General features: G+C 46.7%; 1 protein-coding gene and 1 long non-coding RNA gene across 2 annotated transcripts in view; one reads left to right on the top strand and one right to left on the bottom strand.

Annotated features, from left to right (window-relative positions):
- Nucleotides 1–8,831, top strand: part of LOC100747402 (homeotic protein ultrabithorax) — a 124,362-nt gene that overhangs the window by 4,229 nt on the left and 111,302 nt on the right. The window lies entirely within an intron of this gene.
- LOC117151345 lies at nt 2,605–3,653 on the bottom strand. Its single transcript, XR_004461195.1, has 3 exons — nt 3,313–3,653; nt 3,160–3,233; nt 2,605–3,026 (listed from the first exon to the last, which is right to left on the bottom strand). It is a non-coding gene; the product is annotated as an uncharacterized LOC117151345 (long non-coding RNA).

Here is an 8,831-nt window from a genome sequence, read left to right on the forward strand (position 1 = left end):
GTCCGGTTTAAGGCCCCGCCGTTGTTACTCTTCCTCCTTTTTCTGTTTTCTTTTTTTTTTTTTTATTTCCTCCTCCCGCGGGAGAACCTCTCTCTTTATGCATACAAAAGGTGTACAGATTATTTTATGAGCTTTGGTGACGTAGGCGCGTGCTCATTCAAAGACAAGAAACGGGATTTTATTGAACGAACCTTATTCTTTACGTCCTTCTATAAATACTAAATTCAACGGGAGAAAGAATTTAATATTCAAGAAGGCGGCGGTGTTGCATCGTTCTCGTTCCATCTAACGTCAAGTTTCGGCCCCGGTCCCGGCTCACGGCCCGGAGGAAAGAATCCTCTCAACCGGGCGTCGTTTTGCTCGCGTATTCCTGAATCAACTCGGCGTCTTCCATTCAATAACTGCAACAAGATTTATAGTCGATGAATCGTGCGGCTAGCGCGCGCGCGCTCGCACACGATCGTTTTTCGCTTCTTCGATCGACAAAGCCGGAAAACGGTTTGCCATTACCTTTTTCGCGTTTATCGCGGAGGAGACACGGAAGATTTAATCGTGCGATTAGAGAGTGTGCAAATCGGGTCGACGATACGACGGAATGCGGCGATCGTAGGAGGAATCGTAGGAATGGTAAAAGGCGATTGATCGGCTAGCACTCTCGTCGAACAGGTTTCTCTATGCTCTCGCGAATCGAAAGTCGTTGACTCATTTAGCACTAGCCGGCAAGTGCTCTTCAACATCGCCGGCTACAATCGATACACGCGTGGCGAAATTTATCGATACAGGATTATGGATTATTTCGTCGTAGATTATAAAGTCTGCTGGTAAATATAGAGCCATCAATGTCCTCTACCGGTGTTCGTTGCTACGGCCTACGATAAATAATTTAGCTTTATCGACACGCACCTACGGAACCGATCCATAGACCAGGGTTATTGCTGGTCGGTTTGCCAAGCACCGTAAAAACACCGATTCTAGAAACGACGAAGGACACCTATTTACTGTCTTTACGTCTATAAAGATTTCTGTCTCCACGTTTTTACTAAAAAAAAAAAAAAAAAAAAAAAAAACCACTTTTCACATCTTCTGTCTCTGACTTTCGAATATCTTGTCTGAAAATTTAAGACGTGAGAGAAATATGACCCCTCGTTCCCAAGGTGATAGTTTTTCTAAGTATTGTGGAAGGAATACGAGTGTGTGGTCATCGTACGACAAACACGTAAGATGATATATCTTACAGGATGATTTATCGATCCTCTAACGGTATCCACGTTAAACGTCACTGGTTAGTATACGATAAGTGATTGAAGAAGTGATTATGCCGCCCAAATCGCACAAATCAGTAACGATAGACACGGTATCATTAAGTTCGTTTTATTGCGGATCGGTGTTACGGGAACACGATCTCCGGACAACATTAACGCTCTTGAGAGCACTACCGCGCCGCGTACGCCTCACGATCGGCCGAGGAAACTTGATTGCACGGAATGCATTTGTATCATTGGCCGTGATAAACATCAAAGGGTACACGCGCTTGAAATTCATTGTGATTTATGGGTGCCGGCGAAGCGTCCGTATCGCCACCGTTTTCAGATGTAAATGTCTCTCTTATTAATGTTGCGGTAATGAAGCAACATAATATGCTATCGGGTGTATAATGAATCGTCATAGATACAGGAGCCATGCTTTTATTTGTATAGACAACGTTTACTTATAGATAACGTTTTACGAAGGACAAGGAGAGAAAAGAGGAAAAGAAAGAGGAGAATCGCCCATATCTATCTGACAATTATCGCGCCGTAAGATTGAACGGTTAGTTACATTTATCGAGCACGTTTCTCTTCCACTGGATGGCAATTTTACAAGACGCATAGACTCGATTCACAAAAGGCTTTTCTGTCCCGCGGTATCAGTTTCTGGGGCCGTTTCCAAATGCAAGGAAAATTTATGGCCGCTCATTGAAGGGTCTGGCCCGCGTCTACGAGGTAATTAGAGGGCGTGAAGACGGAGCTTCGAATACTATCTCTGTACATCCCCACGGTTCATTTATTTTCTGTAAAACTGCCTCGTCTGCCGACGGCGTTCTTCCTGCCAACGTTAATTCCAGCTGTTATTCCGTCCTCACGATGCTTCGGAAAGATCGATAATCCATCGACGTAATAAAAAGAAAAAAGCACGGACTCGATTATTCAATTGTTTTCGTCAGGCTTGTTCAGGCTCTCTCTGCTTCTCACGTTTCTCACAACTTCGATTTTATGAATATTAAGCATAATGCTAATTTCATAAATAAACCATAGGTGTTTCTCATTATGGACTGAACGGTAAAAAAATATATATAAGAAAAAGAAATATCAACGTTCTTGGGAGAAACGTACCGTGAAGATCAAATCGTTTGATAATTCAACCCTGCTCCCTCGTAAGGCTGACCCTCCGAAATTGATTAAAAAATGCAAAATACGTGTTAGAAGTCCAACGAACCGGTACTGTATATCCGTGTTCTTTTTTTGATTTACGCGCATCGATATCGCGTGGTGGTTATGGCGGTCTTTATTGGGCGGTTCGCCTAGTCTCGGCACCGTGTACGAACGGATAGAGAGCTAACAAACCTTGAACTCTTGTGCCGAAGCAGTGGGATTCCCGCGTAAAAGCCACGTGGTCTCACCCGCTTCTCTCTTCCTCTTTCTTTCTCACTCTCTCTGTCTCTCTCTCTCTCCCTTTCTCTCTCTCTCTCTCTCTGTCGGGTTGGAAACGAGTATGGTGCTACTCGACGATACGACGGTTGCCAGTAGGTGTTACGTACCTCGGGGAGCAACCTCGTTCAATATAAACCAGCTAGGAACAACGCTGTAACCGTAACGTTGACGTTTACGACGACGAAATCGTGGCTCGGCTCGTTTACCCCTCCCTCTTATGTGCCTCCGCGCTTACCGCTATCGTCGCTGCGAGGCTCGTCGGTAATACAGAGCACATATCTTTGTGTGTATCGACCAAGATCGTTCCGCGTCTTCGTGTGTGGTAGGAATGTTTTGCTGGAACAGAAACACGGGCAAGTTCATTGTACAAATCATTTATGGGCGAGAGATTTTTACGGATTCGTTTCACGCGACCGGCTAATTATCGTTTGCTGCCGAATCGTCTCGTAAATAACAATAATCGACTCACTTTCTTCCCTTATTTTTCCACTATAATTTTCCCTCGTTGGTCGTTTATTTCTAACGTTTATCCTCGATAGAAGCCTGAAAAACGTTTAATAATTAATAATCATACGGGCATAAACATACGCGTAGTTGTTTCGTATCTTTCAAAATTGTATACCTCAATGGCTGACAAACATGGCTGAGAGAACTTCCCTCTTGATGAGTGGTCGATGTTTCCGGTCGTTTCGTTCCCGTACACTCACGCTTCTACGACGCCTTTTTTTACCAACCATTTAAGGCGCTAATTTACAATTGGAAAATTGAAAAGATCGGATCGTGGACTTTGCGTCGAATATAGGCGTGCGTGCTGCACGCCCGTGACCAAGTGGTTCAGCCTCTCCTACATATCGAGGCACACGAGTGACCAACGTGTGAGTGCGTGTCGCGAACGTGTGTGGTGGTACGCGAACACCAGCGAACCTCGACCTAAAGAGGCAAGCCAAGTAGGTGCGTTCGTCGTGTATGGAGGCTCCGCAGCCCCTTTCCATGTGTTGCTCCGTTGGCCCGGATGGAGGATGACGTACGAGCCTCTCCGTATGACTTACTACGCCCTTTTCCCTTCTCCACGCCCGCCGCTTCTGCGTACTGTTCGCTCAAAAAACATTCGGGTCTCTGAAAATTACGTGGCTCTTCACGTTTGATCGGGATTCCATCCTGCTCTTCGCCCGTTGAATTCCTCAAACGCGACTGTTGCGAATGATACGGCCCAAGAATAGCGAACAATTTCTCTCTCTTGCGAGTGTTCTTTCTTTCGCTGCAAGTATTACGTAATAATTATAACATTTGTCGTTTAAATTTTCTAACGTTCGTTTATTCGCGTCGAATTGTTACGATCTGTGTCCACGAGAAAACTTTATCCAGACTTCCTGAAGCCACGTACATACGTTAGACACGTGAAAAGAGTATATTTTTCGCGAATTCGTGATCGGAGGAAGAAAGCTGTGTAGTCTGTTTTATATATTCAACGAGAGTTAAATGCGAAGGTTGTAGTTAGCCGGAAAAAAGTCAAAGTTTTTTGCGTCATCGAACGTGTAACGTGTGTGCCTGCATCTCGTCACGAACGAGGGTAGTAACCTTTTTCTTGTAAATTCCCTCTTTATACTGAGAGTAGAAAAATTTAAATCGTTGGTGTTTTACTGGGGAGAAAATAAAGATAGAGCAAAGACGTTCGTGAAGATAGTTTTAAATCGCGCGAGATTACAAGCTGTTGTTCGATATTCTCTGTACGTAACATTTCGTTGATTGATTTTTAATTCGCATTCGTTAAGATGCCGTGCGCCAGCGCGCTCATTGTTGCGAAAAAAGGCCATAGTCGGCCATAGCGAGACAAAATGCCGTAGAAGCGTGTCATTAAAAGTAATTGTAAACATCGATCAAAATGTATCGGGATATTCGCAATTTGCATATGCCCCACCGCATAATTTCACCGCGAACCCGAGTATCGTCGATCAACTTTTATATTTTGCTGCGTTATAACGTGAAAATTTTCAAGAGTATTAATCACGGGTGTTGCAGATTCACCGCATGAAAGCGTAATTTCTGATCGCTCGAATCACTTACATCCTGTCCCACGTTTTTCTCTTACCGACAACGTGGTTTGCCGCTTATAAAAGTCCGTAATATTATTTCGCGCAATTGGCAACGCGCTGGTCAACGTTCACCGGAACTTTACACGCGCGGAATAATCGCGTTTCGGTTTCGATACGATCTACCGCCAGTTACCGCCGAAGATTATTTCGATCGCTTACCGTAACACGTAAGAATATTATTGCGTCGATTATCTCTATTTCTCCTCGGCTAGAAAAGAATAGCGTGAAGTTTCTTCCGACCTATCCCTTCCACTTTGGGATACCGTCGACGAAGACGATGCTAGCGCCACGAAAGTAAAGTTTATTTCCCATAAAATAAAACAAATGATCGAACACGCTATAAACATGGAAACAAAGGTAGAACTCGGCAGTATGTTTGCATCGCGACAGGGACGGGAAATGTACGCGAGCACGATTATAAGATAAACAGAGTGATATTAGCGTATGAACGCTACAGCGGTATCTCGTTCGAGGATCGAGAGAAGGACACTCGTACATGTGTTGCGGTAGAGGAGGAGGTGTGCACAGGCGAGGCAACGAACGACGGCTTGGAAGACGACGACGGCCTCTGGTTGCGTCTTTATCGAGAGGCCGCGAGACATCGCCGTGGTTCCAGGACGGTAAACGACACAGGACTCGATGGTAAACAATAGCAATGGTTTATCGGTGCCTACGAGCTATGTGTGTGTGTGTGTGTGTGTGGAAGAAAAGAAGCGAAGGAACGTGAGTGGCGCGTAACGCGCGCGCAAAGCATAGGTGCTGATCGCACGTTCAGCCGGCAGCGTATAGCGGCTGCCTACCAGGGTTCTCAATTTGATGGACGAGCTGTTCGCATGTACGAACTCGTGTGCGCTGGCTCGCTTTTACACACCGGCAACAGCTCATACGCTATCCGACTGTTTTGCAAATTTCACGCGGGAGGAGTTATCGCCGTCGTAGCCCGGGATTAATCCTCTCTCGCAGCGTGCCGTTTGTTGTCAATGGCTATTCATCAATTACCCCGTGTTTCTGAGATTGTTGTTGCCGCGAAGAACGGAAGAAGACAGCCTACCGAGTAGTTACGTTCTTGCCTCGGTTCGATCTCTATCGATCACTGTATCACGCTACCGGTTAGACTAATGGACTCGTGTGTTTTGGTAACGAAAGAAAACGCCTGTAAACCACGTCGACCAGACGTATTTCATTGCGCAGAATGTTAAACGAGAAAAAGCAGGAAACGTTCCGGTGGGTGGAACGCTAAACAGAAGGACAGGATGGAAAAGGGAAATTCGTTGGATCGCCGGCTGGAGATTTCAAGGCTGCTGACAAGAGAAACGCCGCGCTTTTGATTGGTTCGGCTTCTTGCTCGTCTATATAGCAGACTGCCATTTCACTGCTGCAGGCTGAGATAATGCATACTTTGGATCGGCCGCGCTTCGTAGGCACGAAGAACGTGTTTAGGTGCTCGACGATCGGAACGACTACACCGCCAGACAAAGGATACGTATACCTGTGTGCCCGCGAGGAAAGAAGGATACAAGGCAAAATAATTGAATCGAAAAGTGTTCCTGCTCACGTTTTTACGGAATACGCTTGCCTTTGCTGTTGCGGATGAAGACGTACCTCGTACATATCCCCAGCGTTTCGCCGTTCCAACGACAAAAATAAAACGACCATGTAGAAACGAACGTCCGAAGAGGGGAAAGACGCATCGGCATCCTACAAAGTTCTCGTAAAGCGTCGCGCGAATCGCTCGAATGCTTTCACACGGACTACAAAAACGCAATTGCGCGTTATTTATTAGACAAGGATAGAGAAATGGTGGATTCGTGGATAAAGCGAACAATTTACATACATCGAGTTGGCTAAACGTTTCTTCTTCCCATCGATCTTCCATCGTTGCGTTACTTAGGGATTCGACACGGTGCTTCGGCGTACGTGGAACTCGTTGAAATCGATGATCGCGCCGCATCGCGACTGTATCGTACCGTTTCTATCAACGAACGGATCGCGCGGAAGAGAGGAGAGGAGAGGAGAGGAGAGGAGAGGAGGCGTATGGCGTGGCAATGTGGCGCGATCGTGCGTACTGGAAAGAATATTCGATCGGTTTCTTCGCCGTTTCTCTCTCCGGTGTCCCGATTTCTTGCAGCGTTTCGGCGCCATCTGTGCCGTCGTCGTTGCGGCGCGTATTCAATTAATACGCGACGATGTAATCGGGACCCGTCGATACCGCAAATAGACTCGGACGTTCGTAACTCACGCAACAGTTTTTACCACGGCAAACCTGCCCGTAGCGCTGCCGCCTGGTCTGCCGATGGCCGGCCATTACAAACACCACCTGCCAGCCTAAGCTCTCTCTGCGATCTGACCGTAAAATGCTTTTGTATCCGTTGCTCCTTGCCTTCTCCATTCCGGTCAGGTTCTACCAATCCCAGAGGTACGAGCGTAAAAAAGTTATGAATATCGAGCAGCGGCTAATTGCCAGTGACATCGATACACTTTGTCTCGAGCGAACCGGGACACGTGGTATAGCCAACTGTCGTGAAGTTTACCGCAGGCCGAACACACGAACAACGCAGTGGTAATACGCGCGTTTTAACACGCTTTTCATTATTTTTGACTCTCCAGGTATCGATCGTAGCTTTGTGTGCGTGCGTTACGTAACGAACTCGAGACGCGTTCGTCTTTATCTACAGGGCGGTTGGTAACTGGCGGTGCGAGCGGAAAGGGGTGAAATGTTTTTTTTTAATTTTTCCATCGAGATATTATAACGAGACGCGATAAAGCAATTCAAAGTCGATTTTCTCGAGAACAAAGCCTCGAACGAAGAACGTTTATTCTATATTTTCGACTTCTTTTTTCGCCTAGAATCGCCCCCTTTTCGCTTGTATCACCAGTTACCAACCACCCTGTATACGTTTACTTGGTATTATTTCGTTATTATTTCGTATCGTTACACCGATCAGGCGGTAAACGTACGCTTCTTTCTGCGTTTTCGTCGATTTCACGCGTACGATCGCGAAGCCGATCCGTCGTCGTCGCGACGGGGCCGTACGTTAGTGGCGTTCATGCGTTAACTGAATCGAAACGTTTATTTCGTGGCTATTGACCGCCGACGCGGGTGGGAAAGGACGACGGGCATAATTTATCCAGCTGAAACCTCTTGACCTTTTAAAATAATTGCTCGATCGTCGCTGTGTGCCGGAACGAAAATTTCTTAATTTTACCGCCTCTTTCCCGTCGTACGCTCCATGATGTACGATTCTATCTAGCGTTTTTAAGCGGACGCGCATAAACGACTCGTCGGCCGCTTATCCTTCGGGCTCTCGGTACAACCGTTACTACCTGCCGGCCATATTAATCGTGTTGTTCGCACAACACGATCAATAGTATAAACATTCGGCGGTCTCTTCTGTATCGTCTATAGTAACCTAGTGAGAGTCACGAACGAACGTATCGTGGATCGGCGGTCGACGAAGAAATAGACCAAGCGGAGGGCGAAGTAGAAAGAAGACGATAAAGAGACATCGAGCGATTAATCAGTGGGATTTAATTAATTTTCTCGAAGCGCCACCGAATTCCAGATGCGTGAATCACGCCATCGACGCTGCACTTCCACTCAATGAATGCTTTACACGGCGGCGGTGCATGGTCGCGGTACGGCAGGGGGCGAGCGTCTAATCGTGCAGTCCTTTTTGTGCTACTAAAAACGTACGGACAATCATTCGTCCGTGGCGAAATTACGCATTCGTCACGTGCGCGAGACACTGCGCGTTTGTTTTATCGGTATGCGTACATGGCGCGGCGTCGTGTGTATCAGCCGGCGAATAGAGGGAGAAGGAAAGACGGAGGCAAGGCTGAGAGAAAAGGGGACAGCGAACAACGGGGCAGGGGGAAGGAGAAAGAGGAGCAAAAGAAAGAGCTGGGACAACATTATCCGGCGATTAAGAGTCTCGGTTAAGAAGCGTATAACTCAGTGACATTACGCGGTAACCGTTCAACGAATATCAACGTAATACATCGCTCGTGCGGTCGCCGCTCGTGTAGACACTCGCCGTGTATACGGCGG

Source organism: Bombus impatiens, unplaced genomic scaffold, assembly GCF_000188095.3.
Source record: "Bombus impatiens unplaced genomic scaffold, BIMP_2.2 scf_0152, whole genome shotgun sequence".
Lineage (NCBI taxonomy): Eukaryota > Metazoa > Arthropoda > Insecta > Hymenoptera > Apidae > Bombus > Bombus impatiens.